The 21,235-nt window shown below is 35.0% G+C and overlaps 1 protein-coding gene and 1 non-coding gene across 4 annotated transcripts in view; both read right to left on the reverse strand.

Annotated features, from left to right (window-relative positions):
- The window catches only part of LOC106662054 (A disintegrin and metalloproteinase with thrombospondin motifs 9), a 221,703-nt gene that overhangs the window by 175,741 nt on the left and 24,727 nt on the right, over positions 1–21,235 (reverse strand). The window lies entirely within an intron of this gene.
- On the reverse strand, positions 20,610–20,682 carry Trnan-guu. Its single transcript has one exon. It is a non-coding gene; the product is annotated as a tRNA-Asn (tRNA).

The raw sequence follows: 21,235 nt of genomic DNA on the forward strand, positions 1-21,235 counted from the left end.
AGTGAGTAGAAATGCTTTGATTGAATATAAAAAATATTTTTTGCGATTGTATAAATTCGCTTTTTTCCACATCCTACATGTATTTGTTAAATTTAAACAATGTTTGTAAATCCCAGGCCCTGAAGATGATCTCAATAAAGATCGAAACGATGGCACGATAAAGAAAATGTTTTTCTGAAACCTACATCACACCAGATCGAATCTCACGATTTCCTAATAATAATTTTTAAGTAGTAAAACAACAAATATGGCCAAAACATTATCAGGTTTAAAAATAATTCAAAATTTCGAAACGCTTCAGTTTTTTTGGAACAGTGTATTTTTGTAGGGCTTTTGATAATGTGTGTGTATGTGTGTGCGCGGGCGCGTGTGTAAGTAGATAAATTCATATGAATATATAATGCCATAATTTTTTTAAAACTCCAGTATGAAATTAAACCATAAAATTTGGCCCACTAATTTTTTTTTGGGGGGGAACGAAAGTCTGTCGACTCGAGGCTTTATCTCACATACATCCGCTGATCTAATTCGACAATCAATAATTTTCTTAACCCTCTCCCTAAGAGACCTATACGAAGATATCTGGGCCAGAATGTCACACAAATTCTTAAGTTTCCCAACAGATTCCCATTATCCGGGACGGATTTAGTCTTGAAAAACCGAGCGAAATTTCGTAAATTAATACTGCTGTAAAATTTCCGTACGAATTAGTTTTATTCCGAAAGAAAAGTGAAAAGTTCCGTTTTGTTCTCTTAGGTGTAATAAAGGCGTGGAAAAATATTTTTTGCGATTGTATAAATTCGCTTTTTTCCACATCCTACATGTATTTGTTAAATGTAAACAATGTTTGTAAATCCCAGGCCCTGAAGATGATCTCAATAAAGATCGAAACGTTGGCACGGTAAAGAAAATGTTTTTCTAAAACCTACGTCACACCAGACCGCGTCTCTAAATAATTATTAAGTAAATTTCTTTCTACAGCTTTCTAAAAAAACTCGTCTTCAAAGAGTTCGAATGAAGTCTATCTATTTCTCAGAATTTGAAGCTCATTCTTATTTCCTCAGGGATCAAACTTGAGTCCAGTTATGTTTCTTCTCGTAACTATGACCTTTCTTCCACTCGTCATTCCGTCAGATAATTACTATTTTGCAGACAATCTAAAATTATTTTTCTCCATCTCTAATATAGAAGATTGTTTTACTCTTCAGAGTTCACTAGACGACTTATATAAATGGTGCTATTAAAATAACATATTTTTCAACTTAGACAAATACCATATTATTGCCGTAAAACAAATGTCTCTTTTCAATATGTGATTAATAAAACTCAATTAATAAGAATATTCGGCATTGGAGGGGCGTCCGCAACGGTTTGGCGTCGACACGGTGCTCATCACTGTAAGGTAAAGGTTTCGGGTTCGAATCCACGACTGGGATTCCTTTATAGACGCTCCCGTGAATTTACAGAAACCAGTCCTCTAATATGTCCACCATCGCCGAATAATCATTGACTAACGGTCACTAAACACCGCACAATATACAATGTCGAAACTTCTGAACAGAATTTTACAAATGTATGAATCTGAGTCCAAAGATGTAAAAAATTAGACATACGAAGGCGTTAAAATACAGGAAAGCTCCTTAGCGTATAGAAGTCAAGGAGATGCGTAGGCGGTAAAGCAACTTGAGACAAAACAAGACAAAGAAAAGATATTGACGAACAAGAGTGAAAAGTCATGGAAAACTCATTTTCGTCATATTAAGTACCGAGTATTTTACATAGAAGTGGAAGCCGTTTGTACCGTTATATTAATCGAAGTACTGACCCGGTATTATGTCGTACAATGTACACTCGAAAATAATTGATCTCCCTTCTTTCATGCGGACCAGTTTTCTCTGTTTATTTATCAGACCTAGCACCTCAACTTCATGCTGAAATACTGAATAATTCATTCATATTTCACGTTAATATATTAATATCAATATTTATATATATTTTTTCCTTAGAGAATACTATCTATTTTTACCTCCCATTATGCCTTCGAATATTTTTGTTTGCTAACAAGATAACAAGGAAAATTATAGACGTTATCGTCATGCAAGATGACAATAGTATGGGCTTGACCGAACAAGTGAATACAAGGCTTTTATTTTGTTTGGTTTTTAAAATGTTTGGAGAATTAGAATAAATTCCTAGAGAAAAATATTGCATCATGGAACATTTTTCTTAACCAGGATAACCTTAGAACGATTAAAAATAACTTAATTTAAAAAAACAACGATAAAACTATATTTTATTACACCTTCAAAGACTATTTTGCTTCGGACACATTCATCAATAAAGATAAATTCTAGCATAAATTTGAGTACAAAGTTTGAATTTTGGGATTTCTCGTTGAGATCTTCGGGGTCACCGGTGACCAAAACCATTAATACTTCCAATATAACCTAAAAGAACTGTAGATACTTCCAAACCTCGAAAAGCGCACAATACTTAAGGTAGTTTAGAGCTTGCAAGGGTTCCTCTTCATTAATTTTCTAGGCATAATTATCGCCGTTATTTATAAAAAGACTGTCATTTCCGGGCCGGTTTCTGTTTCAGATTTTCCCAAATTTCTGAATATGTTTTCGAATGGGCAATGCCTTATTTTCTTTTAAGTTCGTTTTGTAGCCATCTCGTTAATTTTTATGTGCTTTAGGATATTATGATGGCTTACTCGTATATCTTTTTTTATTTTAACCTAAGAGTCTGTTTGAACTTTTCTATACCATCGTATAAATGTACATACGCATCTGTGTGCCAATACCACTATCAATTCTGAAAATAGAGCCCTTGCAATTTAAAGACGTGGCAATCTATATAATTAATTTCTTTAATTTATCTTGTCTCTTTCTGTTCTAAAGTTTTTGGCCACCATAGAAATGCTCAATAAAGGTCTAATAGTTTGGATTTATACCCCATGTTTTACAATAAAATCTTCGGCCTAGACTAGTGCGCCTTGCTTTTTTTTATATTGTTTTGTCTATGTTTCTTCCAGATAAACTATTGATTTAGTGTTCCTAGATATTTTGTTTTTTGGGAGAAAATTATATTTTTATTTTCTCAATTTTTCTTTTTTCTGGCTGACAACCACTAAATTGAAGAAACTTTGCATTTAAGATGAGCAAGTTTCATTGCCTTTTAACCTATATCTTGGTCCTTCATGGTCTGAAACGTTCATTCACGCTATATTGATCTGTAGTGGACATCTTTCACTTGCTACAAGCAGAAAAAAGAACAAGATTTAAAAAATAACGCACAGACCAATCACCGAAAGGTAGCTAAAATTCAATTGAAAATGGACAGACCATAATGACTCAGAAACGACATAGCTGAAGTATTATTAAATCAAAATAATTTAGAATTCACTAGTTTTCGTGATGTTATTATCTTTCAATTAATTAAGGTTTTTAGTTGAGATAAAAAAGTCAGTGTCACGAGCTGGATTCGAAACCTTCGGCTAGATACGCCCCTGCTCTACCACTTGAGCTATCGTGACCTCGATCCCCTAGGACACTAACTTCCCATCTCAACCCCACCTTTTGAATTTTCCCTCCTTTTAGCCATTTTTCAAACGTCGTGTAATCCATTTGTTTCTCGGCGACAAATGAAATGGCCATGAAGGGATACTTCATTTTAACTTATTAAATTCACTAGTTTTCGTGGTTCGCTTGGCCAATTAAGATCTTTCAATTAATTAAGGTTTTTAGTGGGAGTTTAGGGTGGATGTAAATGATTATTCTGTACCCTTGAATTAGGGTTTTGGTTGAGATAAAAAAGTCAGTTCGAGCGGGATTCGAACCCACGACCTTCGGCAAAATATTCCGCTACTCTACCACTTGAGCTATCGTGACTTCGATCCACTCGGACACTAACTTCCCATCTCAACCCCACATAGTTTTTATTAAAGATTAATTAATTTTAAAAAATATATTTTGTCAAGCGGACCTCGAAACCTAATAAATGTAATAAGGAATGCGAAGTATACTTCACTAAAGCTCTCCATGGCCATTTCATTTGGCGCCGAGAATCAAATAGATTACACGACATTTGGAAAATGGGAAAAAAAGAGGGAAAATTCAAAAGGTGGGGTTGAGTGTATCGAGATCCCGACAGCTCAAGTGGTAGAGCAGAGGCGTATCTAGCAGAAGGTCGTGGGTTCGAATCCCGCTCGTGACACTAACTTTTTTTATCTCAACTAAAGCCTTAATTAATTGAAAGTAATTTAGAATTTTAACTGTAAATCGATTATTGTGTTGCTCATTATTTATAAAGGTCAGTAATAAACGAATTTAAAGTAAATCAACATATGTTTGTTGGACTTGTTTCAACTTTCGTTCTCCTCCGAAAAACAATTACTTTTTACAAAACGATAACGATGTTCAAAAGAAATTGGCTCCCTCCTTTATACATAACGATCCCTTTGAAGAACCTTTGACTTGTTAAAGCTGTATCTGTTAAATTACCCAGTGAGTTATTGGGTCATGATGAATAGTGAGTTCAGGATCAGATAGTCGGACCGGTACCGGGTGCGTTAATTTGACTCAGAACGTCGAAATGTTAAGACCCTCGGTCGAGTAATTACACGCGTCTAGAGATAAATTACCAAAACATTTATCTAATTTATTGTAATTATCTTACTAGTCAAGTCAGAGTGTTCTAACAAGCGACTCGACGCCGGAATTTTAAGAAAATTCTGTGTTAAAATAAGCCTAACTTTCTATGTAAGGCTCGACATGACATATACTTACGATCCGAGAATACAAATTATTCGAATTGACTCATAGCAACATTTTCAATACTTGTACGATCCCGCAACCAAAGTGCTTTTCAATTCGTAAATATGTTTAATGCTAGGTTAGCATTTGGCACAAAGCCACTTCGATGTCTCATCACCAGAAGAATGTCGTTTAAGCAAACAATTAATACTTTGAATTGATCAAGTACGCGAGATGTAACACGTCATCGGCTTAAACTGGCCATGCTTATGAAGAACTACAAAATAAATTCACTCTCTCGAACTTCGCTTTCATATTTACAAAAAAAAAGTCAGATATGAAGTCCTCGTTTTAGATTAGAGTAAATTCAAACTCACCGACTTCGCCTCAACACATCATTATTTACAAGTACTCTTAAATGTATAAATGATCGAACCGGAAACGTGTATTTGAATACCTGTCTTGGACCTGGGCCCAAATTCCGGCGCCCCCTCGCCACCGCAATGCGCTTCTTCCGCTACGTCCGGCCCAGACACATCCACTTAAAAGAGATGCTTTCAAAAACAAATCGAAAAGGCATAAAATATCATCTATTTTTATACTTAGGACTCGAGAGTTGGATTTTCCAGACTGAGTGTCGATAAAATCGGACGATCAAAATCGGAGATGATTTCGCTGGAGAACTTTGAGGTGGACATTGATTTAAACTGAATTATGGTTTATTTAATCCGCTTCTATAATAACTCATTATTATTTCAATTATTTGTTTTTAAATTAAATTTTAAAAATCATGTACCATGTACATTTTCACTTTTCTTACATCACAAGAAGTATGATGCCGAACTCTGAAGTTCGGCTTAAACTGAATTATGGCTAAATCAGATTCTATAAGAACTCTGGATTTTTTTTCTTTTTTTTACAAAGGTTCCTAACAGCAGAGGTCATATGAACCCTGAAAGTGCCGATGTTTTTTGGGGGGAAAAATTGTATGTCGGGTTCGAATGAGGGGCCGATGGATTCGAACCCGGGACCTTCACCTTACATTGATGTGCGCCGTGTCAACGCCTAAACCGTTGCGGCCACCGACGCCCCCAACTCTGTATTATTGTCATAAAATTCAGATGTTTTTTTAAATTTTTCTAAGCTAATTTTCTTGGGAACTTTAAGAACTTTTTCATTAAGGCTGACAGCAGATCAATTAAATTTCAAAAATCATGTGCACATTCAATTCTCTTAGACCACAAAAAGCGCCATGTCGAACTTTGTAATTTGACTTAAATTGAATTATGGTTAAATCAGCTTCCATAAGAACTCTGTATTTCTGTCATCAAAGTTAGATGTTTTTAAAATTGTCTAAACTAATGAATAATTTCCTTTGGAACTTTATAAGGGCTAAAAGCAGGTCAACTTCATTTAAAAAATCATGTAAATTTTCAATTGTTTTACACTAAAAGAAGTGTGATGTCGATCATTGAGATATTTTTGACTTAAACTTACTTATGGCTAAATCAGATTCTATACGAACTATTTATATTATCACAAAATTTAGATTGTTTAAAATTTCAGAACTAATGAATAATGCTATCTTTTAAAACTGAACTTTTGGTAACTTCATAAAGGCTGGCAGCAAATCAATTAAATTTTACAAATCATGTACGTTAAACTAATGAATAATTTCCTATGGAACTTTAAGCACTTTTTGAAACTTTATTTAAAAAAGCATGCAAATTTTCAGTTTCTTACGCCAAAAAGCGTTATGTAGATCATTAATGTTTCCATTGACTTAAACTTAATTATAGTGAAAATAAAATTCTATACGAACTCTTTATTAGTATCGCAAACTTTAGATTTTTTTTAAATTTTCTGAACTAATGAATAATGCTATTTTTGAAAATAGCATTATAGATTTTTTGAAACTATACAAACTTTTTGAAACTTCACAAAGGTTGACAGCAGACCAAATAATTTTTTTAAAATCATGCACATTTTCCATTTTCTTACACTAAAAGAAGCATGATGTAGATCATTGAGGTTTCCATTGACTTAAACTTATCGTTAAATAAGATTCTATACGAACTCTTTACTAGTATCCCAAAATTTACATTTTTTTTAATTTTCTGACTTAATGAATAATATCTTTTAACACTCTCCGAACTTTTTGAAACTTTATAAGGGCAGACAGCAGGCCAAATAATGTTTTAAAAATCATGTACATTTTCAATTTTCTTACACTAAAAAAAGCATGATTTAGATCATTGATGTTTACTTCCACTAGTTTTCGCGGTCCGCTTGACCAATTAATGTCTTTCAATTAATTAAGGTTTTTAGTTGAGATAAAAAAGTCAGTGTCACGAGCGGGATTCGAACCCATGACCTTCGGCTAGGTACGCCGCTACTCTACCACTTGAGCTATCTTGACTTCGATCCACTCAGACACTAACTTCCCATCTCAACCCCGCTCGTGACACTGACTTTTTTATCTCAACTAAAAACCTTAATTAATTGAACGATTGATGTTTACATTGAATTAAACTTAAATTGTGGTTAAATCAGATTATATTTAAAATTTTCTGTAGTAATGAATAACGATATATTTTGAAACTTGCCCAACTTTTTGAAACATAATAAGGGCAGACACCAGACCAATTAAATTTTAAATATCATGTATATTTTCAATTTTCTTACAATAAAGACGACTAAAGGGTCACCACACTTATATTCGTTCATTTCAATTGGAAAATTCAATAAATTTGAATCCCATGGCATTCATCTAACACATCTCTCACTAAAGTGTGCAAACGCTTCTCTTGAAAAGTTTATTTCCGGCTGTTTATTTTTTCGTTATTGGTTCTCTGATTTCAACAACGGTTTAATAAACATTCTATGAAATGTTTACCAATAAGAACCTTCATAAAATAAAGCAGAAATCCCCACGACCTTCAATAAGTCCTATAACAAATCGGGAATATCGAAAAGGCATAACATCCACACACAAAAAAAATGTTGTGCTTAGAATAATTATGTTTCTTTTAATTTGGTCGTTAGAAACCAACCTTGTCTGTCTATCCACTGGCCTACCAGTATGTTAAAAACGAAGATCCATCAAACGATGTACCGTTATTTTGTCGGTTTTTTAAATAGTACAACACTTTGATCATATTCTGTTAGTTAACAAAACGTTGGTCTAAATTTTCACATCGTAAAATTCTTTCGGCAAGTGGATTGACACCCTCATTATTTTTCCCAAATGGACATGTTGTTCCTTCAAAAGATCATAGATCATCATAGATAGTATAATAGCAGTAATATTTTGAAAAAATAACTAGTTTTCGTAGTCTGCTTGACCAATTAATATCTTACAATTAATTAAGGTTTTTAGTTAAGATAAAAAAGTCAGTGCCAAGAGTGGGATTCGAAACCACGACCTTCGGCTAGATAAGCCGCTGCTCTTCCACTTGAGCTATCGTGACTTCGATCCACTCGGACACTAACTTCCCAATCAATTGAAATTTGAAAAACGACAAAAATGAGGGAAAATTCAAAAGGTGAGGTTGAGATGTGAAGTTAGTGGCCTTGTGGATCGGAGTCCCGATAGCTCAAGTGGTAGAGTAAAGAATACATCAATGATCCTACTCAGAAATATTGCCCTGACAGTTTCCTATCAAATCTAATTTTAGGAGAGTCCTAAGCAATGTAGCTGTTGTTGTATTAGTGTTGTTTTTATGGAAGCCCTCGATCCTGGTATTGTTTCAACGAAACAAACTCTTATATGAAAGTATAAGCATTATTCGGTATATTTTTGTAAAATCAGTCGCTAATTATTAACTTACAGAAAGGGAATTTACATTTTATTCAAAAGTTTCAGGTGGTTATTAGTTAGCTTTTGTTAAATTCATTTGGATATTTTTTAAAGTTTGTATTATATTTAAATTAATTAAAGATTTTAGTTAAGATAAAAAAGTCAATGTCACGAGCTGGATTCGAACCCACGACCTTCGAAAAATACGCCGCTGCTCTACCACTTGAGCTATCGGACTAAGATCCACTCGGACACTAACTTCCCATGTCAACCCCACCCTTGAATTTTCCCTCCTTTTTGCCATTTTTTCAAGTGGTAGTGTAGCGGCGTATCTAGCTGAAGGTCGTGGGTTCGAATCTCGCTAGTGAAACTGACTTTTTTATCTCAACTCAAAATCTTAATTAATTGGAGAAATTATTTTTATTACTTATCCCTTAACACTTAGTTTGATTAGTTTTATACATGTTGCGAATTTTGTCTCAAATTTATTCGATCACGTTTGACATACGGTGCAGAGCGGAATTTCTTCCTAGCCGACCAATATCCAAAATATCCAATCGTTCTAATCAAAAATCCTTAGATTAAATATTGTCAATCGTCGTTGTCAGACGGGTTTCGCGTTTCGCTGTTTTGAATCAGGACCAACACAGCAAGGATAGGCAGATCAGGATGATCAGTAACGACCAAATTTTTGGAGCCCGGTAGCCGAGTTGTTAGCCTGTTTGAGTCTAGACTCGTAGACCCCTAGACCTTGGGTTCGATCCTCATCTCATTGAAATTTAATCTACTTTTTTTTTCAACGCCAAAAAGTATAATTAAATAAGCATTGCTTTCTCTAGTTAATATTGAAAAATAAAGGGCATAAACACACACACACACACACAAAAAAAACTCTCTCTCTCTCTCTCTCTCTCTCTCTCTCTCTCTCTCTCTCTCTCTCTCTCTCACACACACACACACACACACACACACACACACACACACACACACACACACACACACACAACGACCAAATTAAAGGTTATTACTCCGCAGACTACATAGAGTAACTTCACGGTATGTTCCTTTTTGGTTTATTGAGATGTATTGCCTGAATAAAGGCAGCCTAGGTGCGTAAAGGTCTGAATCTCTCCAAGTCCTCCAAAATTTGATTGGTTATATGATACAAAAGGCAAATCAAAGACGACGATTGCTTCGGAGCGAAAGAAAATAAAAGTATCGCCATTTATAAAGAAAAAATGAGCTGTCAAGAGATAAACGATAGAGCAAATTAACTGTTCTCTTGTCCTCATAGCATCTGCAACTCGATTAATCTTGAGTCCACTTGGTGACGTTCCGCCAGTCTAAACGGCTCATTTTTCAGAAAGGTCGCAAATTTTCGATCGAGAACAATCGGCAAGAGGGATCGTGAATTGACTCGCGAAACTAGACGCACCCTGTTACCACCGAGACGCTGGATTATAACAATACCCTTGTAAATTACTGTAACAAACTCTCGAACAAAAAAGGTTAACTGTAAATTAATTATGACCATACAAAGGCGTGTTTCTTAAATGAACTTTTGGCTGGTGAAATGAAAGGATTTTCGGTTCCAGCTGGTTAACACGTTTACCAAAACAAATAAATCTAACACTAATTGAACCTGACAAATATTATTGATGAGGTGACAATTACACGCCACAATCGTTCGACAGTTCAAACTGTAAACTTCCTTTTAGATTCAACGACCGTTATTCCAAATGTCCTCTCATTATCATGAGTATAGGACTCCAGTCCATTGATCTTTTATTATCTTTAACATGTTTCCACGCATGGAATCGCACTATTCCGAGTAAATAGTCAGAATCTACTACAGATAAATTAAGCGAACTTTGTAGTTGATAAAACTGCCATCCTGCATATCGTACACATTGCAATAAACCATCAAAATGAGAAAATACTACATAGTTTAAAACAATTAGCTGTGTGGAAAAATATAGCATCTGTCCGTGTGACATATTGCAAAGTGATTAATGTGTTTACATGAGCGAAAGGAAAAATGACACGTTAAACGTTTAATTTCCTGGAAAAATTCGTCTGCCGTGGAGCTGTAACATAAGTTAGACCATCGCGCTTGAAAATGTTGATATTTGCTTGTTCAGTGCTGATATTAAATCCAAACGGCAATATAGCGAAAAGAAATGGTATGACATTATTGAAAATTCAGGATGTAATCCTAATAAAACTATTTGGACTGAAAGAAGCTTTGACGTTTAAAAGTCCTCATTGTTTTAGTTACAATAATTTAATAATTTACTACACATAGTTATACATATTACAAATGTATTCGTATTTCAATTAATTGAGCTTTTTAGTTGAGATAAAAAAGTCAGTGTCACGAGCGGGATAAGAACCCACGATCTTCGGCTAGATACGCCGCTGCGCTACCACTTGAGCTATCGTGACTTCGATCCCCTCGGACACTAACTTCCCATCTCAACCCCACCTTTTTTGACTCGTCACAATAGCTCAAGTGGTAGAGTAGCGGCGTATCTAGCCGAAGGTCGTGGGTTCGAATCCCGCTCGTGACACTGACTTTTTTATCTCAACTAAAAACTTTAATATTAATGTTACATTTGTCATAAATAAACAAATTTTGTGAATAACGTGATCTCAGAAAAATAACAATCTTAACTTAGTGGAAGTTTTCTTTTTTACTACTAGATCTAGTTTTTATTGTACGTTTCAAAATAAAAAAGTAAATAAATAAAACAGCATAATCCCAGGTTTCGTGACCTCGATCCACTCAGACACTAACTTTCCATCTCAACCCCACCTTTTGAATTTTCTCTCCTTTTTGCCATTTTTCATTTTTATTTCAACCTTTTTTCAAAATTTTTCAAAAACCTTAATTAATTAAAAGATATTAATCGGTCAAGCGGACCACGAAAACTAGTGAATTGAAAACTCCTTAAACTTATAAAATTGCAAAAAATTGAGAAAAACTAAACCAGGAAATATTCACGCATTGTTCTTTGAGGGAGATTGAATGAAACAAATGTCCTCCACTGTACACCAAGAAATCAAGTTAGGTACTTAAAACCAAAACCACATACCCAATCATAGATGAAAACCTATCCAGGATAGCTTCCTATAGCCTATAGAAAACAATAATCTCGACGTACTCACTAAAACATCTAGTCATTATCTTGTGGACATCCAAAAAAATCTACCTTTCGTTTGTTCCCAGTATGAATACATCTTATGCTTAAGCTTGACCGTCACACATCAAAAGGTACGGAAAATTAACAATATTAACTTCAGTATCCTCATAAATAAAATTATAAAACCCACTTATGGACGTGATCACTAATGATCACGGCATCAGAAGACGTTCCAAGAAAAGAAACACACAGATCTTCACACTATTGTCCATGTGATGCGGAGAATTCCCCAAGCACTGCGACCTTATGATTTGTAGTACATTTCCTACTTTCTTAGTTCAGTTGAATTAACTCGATGCTTCCTTTAAAATGACCATTGAATTCCTAGCTTCAATTATTTTTCTCGAGTCTTCTCAGTATCCTAAGCTATGTCTCAATTGAGAGGTTACTTCGCATTAGATATTAATGTGTAGCATTTTCTCTTACTTGCATAAGCTAAAAATGGAGTCATGAATGTATTCGTTTTTGAGTGACCAGTTTAACTGTAGCAATTTGTTTTTACTCTTTTGGTGAGGGATCTTCACACTCGGCAGTGCTTTGAAAGGGCTACGTGCTGTTTGATAACATAATTGACTGACCTGTTACATAATATATCTTGTACATTTTATCTATATAGAACACCCCTGCGTGTTCTCCATGATTTAGGCCATAAGATCAAAGTCTGTTGGATAAAAGTAATTGGTCGGAATTGTCTCCCATCTTGAATTCAATTTCAACATTCAAAACACCTTTCAATTAATTAAGTTTTTTAGTTGAGATAAAAAAGTTAGTGTCACGAGCGGGATTCGAACCCACGATCTTCGGCTAGATACGCCGGTGCTCTACCACTTGATCTGTCGTGACCTCGATCCGCTAGGACACTAACTTCCTTTCTCAACTCCACCTTTTGAATTTTCCCTCCTTTTGGCCATATTTCAAATGTCGTGTAATCTATTTGATTAGTTCTAGTTTTGTTTGTACATTTATGGAAGACTCTTAAACGTAAACGTAAAGTTCAGGAAACTAGCGATAAGACGGCTGCCTTTTAAGGTTAACTTGATTTTTTTAAGAACCTAATGTTGGTTGATGAATTCAGAAGAGGTGCGAAAGAGGTGTACAGAATTTTTTGTCTACAGAGACGATTTGTTTCTCATCCATTTGAATGAAAGACATGTGAATTTAAAAATAGGACCTCTGTTGAAGAAGGCATTTTAAACAATTGTCACAGAGCGTTGGGTACGGGTTAAACTCACGAAACTCATCATTAGTTATCATACGCATAACGTATTCATCAGATGCCTCGACGCCGTTTGTATTTCTCGAAGCACCAAGTCGTTAAATTTACTGTTTTTCTCTACTTTGAGACGCAAAGACTGACGCGGTTGTAAAACCCGTGAGTCCTGGTATATCGATTGAGAAAGTCCCGTTTAGAGACGGACATAAATATGCATAGCAATCTTTGAAAAGAGCAATAGAATATTAAGCGTTTCGTTCAAAAATGATGAGATGTTTTATTTTTTAAAATTGACGATACAAATGTAGATAAAGGTGTTGATACCTTTAAAAATCCCAACAATCGCTATGTCGGCAAATCGAGCGTTCCTCAAATTGCATTTTATTGACAGTTACGTGTCCTTGCAATATGATACTCCACGTCCCAATTTGAGGTTTGAAGAAATAATTATATGAATTATCGTTTTTCTTGAAAACTAGGAAAAACACGAAGCTTTAACCAAAGACACACATTTTATTGCAACTAGTATCACGAATTATCTCTTTGTGGCAAAAACTCCTTGCACGAAGCACGATTAACAATAAAGAGAAAAGAAAATTTTGTATTTCCTGTAACTTAAAGGTAAAAAGGTAAGAGAATGTTCCTACGACTTGAAAGCAGCTGCTGGATTAGCTGAGCCACATAAATGACCGAGAAAAATAAAAAATGTCTCGAACCTATCGTCTAGGCAAAATAAAATGGCAAGTGAATGTATTCATGTATTCACCGGAGGTCGTCAAGACAGCCAGAGGACGCGAATGTCAACGACGAAAAACATTCCCAGAGAAATATTCGATCGAATCTCAATTTCACACCACCCCCACCCCGGAAACGTAGATCACGATTGCAAAATAACTTGCGTAAAAGCAAACATACCTAGTGGATAATTTAGAAGGTAAACAGTTTCTGATGAAATTCCTAGGTGTTGACACCGTAAATTGTATAAAATAAAGTCAATCGTAAAGTATGAGCGAAACTTGGTTGCATAAGGATGCACACTCATGCAAACCCATGTAAGGCATAAGTTCCAACCATCCCTGGGAAACAATGTTATGACTATTGTCTTTAAATGGCATCGTGTGGATTAAAAAATTTGGATGATCTAATTATCTTGAGGTGAAAATTGTTGTAACGGAGTTGGGTTAGTTCGTACATAAACTAAGACATAAGGTTGGAATGGATTATGTGGTTGGAAAAATAAAAGCATATACTGTTTTGTAGGTTTTTGGTGAGCTAGGAATGTTTGGTGATTTAGTACAGTTAAAGTTCATAAATGGACAATTATGGCAATGTGTCTTTTTTTGTCATCTTGTGTTTATATCGTTTGTCAAGCCTTGCAGATTGCATCATAAGGTGTTCAATATACAGTCCGACATATCTGGAAGTTCAGGTGATTTTGTACATTAGGAAAAGCTGCAATGATAGTAGAATTAAAAGCAGTTTGATATGCCAATCCTCGCTGATTTGTTCTGTCGGTCACATCACGGGTGATGGTGAGAAGCCGAGGATGCGAACGTCAGACGAAATAGTGAGAATAAGCAGACCAAAATGCTGGTAAATACCCAAAGAGTTTTAGGAGAATTATACTAAATTATAATGATACTGTTTACATCTGTACTATGTCTGGCACATCTTTACTTTTGAATTTGATGGACCACAGACCAACACAGTGTGGGTAGACAGACCAAAATTACAGGAAATGACGAAACTACACTGGAAACATCCTTTGTAATATCCTATAAAGTTTTAACATAAAATCCTATAACGTTTTAAGTGACTATAAGGGAAAAGAAGAAACAGGAGACTGTATAACACAATACAGCTCAAAAACGACTAAAGGAAGAGGGACTCCTTGCAAACCCGAAATATGACCTATCAAATTCATTAGAAAAGTATACTTCGGTCTTTCAAGCTCAAATACAAAGTTAAAAATCTGAAACAAAGGTTACACTGACAGATAATCCTATAAGACCAGACACCCAAGCAGCCCTAACAGTATTATGATGTAAGGTTATTTCCAAAATAGGTACTGAATGCAGTAAAAATTTCAAAAATCCGCGAAAACCCCACAACCTGAAAATACCTTGGGTGCCATGACACAAAGGAGTTGTGGGAGAGCAGATAAACTTACCAAAGGAGAATCCGCAAGAACATATATCGGCCGAGAACTAATACTCGGGGTAACAATATCAAACAAAGACTACATTTCAGAACGGGTCCACACAAAAAACAAAAGGAGAAATGGATGAACTCCAGAGGTGACAGAAACAGTAAAAAAGAACCCTCATCAAAACTCAGGGTTAGAGCAACATACTGGTCACTGGCATCAAGGAAAACATCTAAACATCTACGTTGATGAACCCATTTGTAGGTTATGCAATGAGGAAGAAATAACTGTCATTATTAACTTTACATGCAAAGCATCTGTTCAATAGAGACCTAAGGTACCAAGAAGACACGAGAAAAGAATTGCCTTAATTTTTACATAAGATAAGGATCGAGTCAACTGAACTGAAAATTTCGAAACTAACAAACTAAGAAAAGTACACGCCAGTTCCTAACCTACCCTTACCACCATCATCAACATGAGACAAAAAGTAAATGGACGATAAAAGAAGTATTTTGGAAAAATTTGAAATAAGTAATGGTAAAAAGAAAAAATGTGGTATGATCAGCTTGCACAGACGTCCTGGGTGCCAAATCCATCAAGTGCTTCAGGTATGTATGTCCCAGAAGGCACCAGAGAAATACAGCGTCAGCTATAGGAAAGTACCATATTGTATTTACAACTAAATCTAATGTTTATAACTACGAAATTAGCCGATATTCTCTAATTATAAGTACTAGCGTTTTTGGAAGCAAGAATTGGAAAGAGTTTCAGTTAGAAAAAAAAACATAGGAAGATAAAATATTAGGCAATTAAAAAAAGACAATTATTGGAGTTAAAAGTTCTATGTGGATTTTCAATCTTCGTGGAGGTCATTAGGCAGGTGAAGAAAGGAAATGACAAATTTTGGGATTCACCAAGCTTTCGGCAACTTATAGAGCCATCATCAGGGCTTCCCCAAGAGAGCAGGAAACTATTAACATGGTAAAACTATTATAAAAACGCTATAATTCTAGTCAAAATACTCTGTGATCATAAATGTTACCTATAAGAAATTGCTAGTCAGAACAAAATTGTTGAACCCACAATCATATGGATTTTTAGAAGGGCGATGACTGTATTCACCATGTTCAATGTAATTTGCTGGCCATGTGCTTCATAACCTTAAACCCAAGACGTTTTTACAATAGTTTTACCATGTTAATCGTTTTCTGCACTCTTGGGAAAGCCCTGATGATGGCACTATAAGTTGCCGAAAGCTTGGTGAACCCAACAATTAGTTTTTCCTTTCTTCACCTGTCTAATGACCTCCATGAAAATTCAAACTCCACATAAATTATCTGCAGGTCGATCAACAAACATCATATTAAATGTTCTGTTTAAAATTGCATAAGTTAGGTTAAAAATTAATATTACTTTTAATGAAAGATTTTATTGCAATACTGAGTACCATGTTTACAACCTCCAACCATGTCTTACCAGCTGAACGCGGTTTCATAAATCTAAGAATTAATTTATTAGAAGATAACGAGACAATTAATTAAATGGCCGTTTGCGAAATGTTGACAACGGGAAATACAATATTTATAGGGCAGCAAAACTGTAAATGATATATTTATGTTGTATATATGTAAGAGCATTGTAACATATGTAAATTTGAAAAGTTTTGAGAAATGTTGTCGTATTTCACAATGTCAATGTGTTGTTATTCAGGATTTACGAGAACAAAGTGAAAAATTACTGCCCCTCCCTACTAAATTAATTCGGAAATCAAAGAATAAAATAATACACTGAAAGAATATTTTGCATGCAAACAAGTGTTATAAGAAATTATGTAAAGAAACTTATTGTTGAATTGGAATTGAAATTTTCGTGAAATATAAATATTAAATAATTCCGAGAATCCTCCAGACAATTTGACAACAATAAATTTTTATGTGACAAAAATAAAACCTTCACTTTGTGATCTGGTAAGTTGTGACTATGAATACAATATTACAACACAATACATTAGATTCCCTGTTATTTTTGCAGAATCAGAACAAGCCCTTCGTAAGTTTTTAGATAACTAAGAACAAATATATAATCGAGAAAGGCGGTAGTTCTGGAAAATCTGAACCAATGAACGTGCGTTTTTGTGTGTTTATAAATGCTACAAAACGCCTTATTTTTGCAGAATCAGAAAAAGCCCTTCGTAAGTTTTTAGATAACTAAGAACAAACAAAGGACAAAATTGGTATCAATTTTAGTAAGATTTGGATGCTGTAAAAATATATAATCGAGAAAGGCGGTAGTTCTGGAAAATCTGAACCAACGAACGTGCGTTTTTGTGTGTTTATAAATGCTACAAAACGCCTACCTTCTAAATATGTATTATCAAATTTTTTATTTTGGATAGAATTTATGGCATAAGAATGCTTTAACACAAATCTTTGACACAAACAAGAGTGTGCTTCAAGGCTGCGTTTTGAACCCACTGTTATTTTCATTATTTTTAAATTACCTATATCATGGTCTTGTCAGTGCCAAAAATGTGTTGGGAAAAGAATTATATTTTTGGCGTATATGGTAAAAACAATCATCACTTCGATGACCTCAAGAGGTTAATTACAAACATTGAGAATTTTAATTTTAATTAATTAAGGTTTTTAGTTGAGATAAAAAGTCAGTGTCACGAGCGGGATTCGAACCCACGACCTTAGGCTAGATACGCAAAAAGGAGGGAAAATTCAAAAGGTGGGGTTGAAATGGTAAGTTAGTATCCGAGTGGATCGAAGTCCTAGATAAGCCGCTGCTCTACCACTTGAGCTATCGTGACCTCGATCCACTTGGACACTAACTTCCCATCTCAACCCCACCTTTTGAATTTTCCCTCCTTTTTGCCATTTTAGTCGATAAATAGTGAATTTAATAAGTTAAATGAAGTATATCACTAAAGCTCTTCGTGGCCATTTAATTTGTCGCCGAGAATCAAATTGATTACATGACATTTGAAAAATGGCAAAAAGGAGGGGAAATTCGAGAGGTGAGGTTCAGATGGGAAGTTAGTGTCCGAGCGGATCGAAGTCACGATAGCTCAAGTGGTAGAGCAGCGTATTTAGCCGAGAGTCGTGGGTTCGAAACCCGCTCGTGACACTAACTTTTTTATCTCAACTAAACACCTTAATTAATTGTTCAAGCGGACCACGAAAACCAGTGAATTTTAAATTTATATATTTTCCGTAGTAACAACTTGTAAACCATTTATATTGCCGGCTTTTTTGCACATCTCATCATCATCGTTACCACCTTATGAGACTGTCAATTCTTCTAATCATCTATAAAATCACTACCAGCATCAAGAACACCTTGCGTTTATCAAAGACTGGTGCAAAAAGCGGACATTTAGCTATCAACATCCACTCCAGTCACCTAGACAGTAGGTTGATATGGAAACCCCATTTTAGAATAACTTCGAATTGCAGTTAGAAATCTTTGACCAAATCTTTGTCAAAGCTCTTTACTACATCACTATCCAGAACGATCTCAGCAATCCTTTTAACAACGAATTGATTAAATCCTGGTTGCATTATCTTCATTTTTCCACCATGAGAACCCGCTACCTCGCTTGCCTTAAACGTTCTTAAAAGACCTTGTGCTATTTCATCTCAATATTTAATTTCGCTATACTTGAGGTCATAGGCTTGTTTACATTTTAAATCACTGAATAAAATTTCAAAGACCTAACCTTATCCATCCTTTTATCTCATTTCCATTCAAGGGATCGAGTATTTTATTTATTTTTTTCTTATATCGAATATCTGATCATAGAACATAACAGTCGCACAATCTGTATAAATTTGATCAACGAGATAATAAAACATTTTAAAATGCCTCGTTCAATTTACACTTGGCCGCTAAAAGATGCTAATTGCAACGTGTTTTTGAAAGAGTGGACTAGGATCCTGAAGCAGTAGATTGTTTTACAACTGCTGACACACTAACCCATCAAATAGTTTTGCCCAATTTTGTGGGCACTACAAAGATTCTAAGGTGAGATTTTTTCTTTAATTCTGAATTAAATTAACATTTTTTAAATATACATTTCACACGGAAAAATAATTATTTGTTAAGTTCTCTAACCTTATTTGGAAGCAGGTATATAAATTATTTAAACAAACTTCGCTTTAAAGATGTTAGGATTTACATGTATGAAAATCATTCTTATAATAAAATATAGAAAACAAAGCATAACAAGATTTATGTTTCAAAAGATAGAAGAATTGTTTCAAGACCCCCAGAAGAAGAAATAATCATTCATTTCCTATTGATTTTTTAATTTTTTTTCATCTGTCAATTAAATCAAAGATCAAAAGTCGTCTTGCTTCACACAATGCATCGGATAGTTTCCCGCAGCAAACGTCAAGATATGTCAAGAAAGGGGGGATAGATTCCCCCTCGTCATAGCTCAGGAACTGACGGCAGGTCAGTGATCCAGTCTAGCATTTTCCTGGAACCAGGCAATAGAGTGGCCTTGCTGACTGCTATGTCATCACAAAGGAACCACGTGGTACCATCGCCTCATCCTTGCTCCATCAACATATGATATACCGTTAAAGACGAGACTTCAAGGAGGATAAGGATTAAAACTTCCTTCCCACACCTGGCCCCCCCCAAAAATAAATTACTATAATCACAGACGTTATACAAATAAAACTAAAATGTTTTTCATTATTATTATCAACGATATACTATTAAATGTGGTATTTAAAATTTGCATAAAATTATGTAAGCAACTCACATAACAAAAATGACATCGCTTAACAAAAATAGGTGTCAGAATCAACATCAACTATGGCCTTTAAAACAAAACAGGCTTACATCAATTTAATTGACATCAGTAACTTGAGAGAGTAATTCTTTTTATATTATACACATTCTTATATGACATGGGTAGCAGCGAAGAAAGGATATTTGAAATTCCATGCCTATCTTTTATCTATATACAGGGTGTATCAACTTTTATAGTCCACCCATTCTTGGTTGGTCTTACACAAACCCCTGCATTTTAAAATTTAAATTTAAAACGAGGAGGCCCATCTTGTTATAAAAAGCATACTACCTCAGGCTTCTTCCGTCGGGCGTAACTCAGAAATGGTCGAACCTATCAAAATTTTCCATTCGGTAAAACTGGCATAAAACAAGCCTTAGAATCGAATTGTACAAAAAAATGGGATTCTCATTTAAAATAACAAAGTTAGTGTCATTTCCCAGCTAGATGAGAAGGTTATGTTAAATCTGTTGCCACCACGCGATTCCTAGCCAAAATTAACTTGGGGTTTGTCTAAGACCATTTTTTGCTAAAGGTAATCGTTTTCGTATTAAATGGTAGATTATAGAAGTTGATAAAACCTGTATTTAATTTCACTAGTTTTCGTGGTCCGCTTGACCAAATAATATCTTTCAATTAATTAATATGTATTTAAGGTATTGGTTGAGATAAAAAAGTGAGTGTCACAAGCGGGATTCGAACCCACGACCTTCGGCTAAACACACCGCTGCTCTACCACTTGAGCTATCGTGACTTCGATCCACTCGGACACTAACTTCCCTCAACCTCACCTTTTGAATTTTCCCTTCTTTTTGCCATTTTTCAAATGACGTAATCTATTTGATTCTCGGCGAGAAATGAAATGGCCACGGAGAGCTCAAGTTGTAGAGCAGCGGCGTCTTTAGTCCAAGGTCCTGGGTTCGAATCCTGCTTGTGAAACTGATTTTTTATCTAAACCAATACCATAAATACCGGTATACAAAACAAGTTCCGTGACTGAGACAACGCACAGAACAAATCCCTGGAACTAAAGAGCTGAAATTTGGACTTGCGTTCTAATGACCTATAATGACATGGATAGCCGATAAAAAAAGATTTTTTGAAATCCATTCCGAATTAGAAATTAAAACAGAGGCCCGCGTGGAAGACGTCTAAGATAAAAGCTACTTGGTACATAAATTATTTGATAGTAGGTAGTTATAAACATCTGTGCAGTTGGCTCTACTTCACTAGCGTACGTGATCTGGTTATTGTTTTATTCGCGAGAACCAGCGGTTCAAAAATGGTTTTCTACAAGACTGGCTGTC

The sequence above is a fragment of the Cimex lectularius genome, unplaced genomic scaffold (genome assembly GCF_000648675.2).
Source record: "Cimex lectularius strain Harlan isolate CLEC.00 unplaced genomic scaffold, Clec_2.1 scaffold80, whole genome shotgun sequence".
In the NCBI taxonomy this organism is placed as follows: domain Eukaryota; kingdom Metazoa; phylum Arthropoda; class Insecta; order Hemiptera; family Cimicidae; genus Cimex; species Cimex lectularius.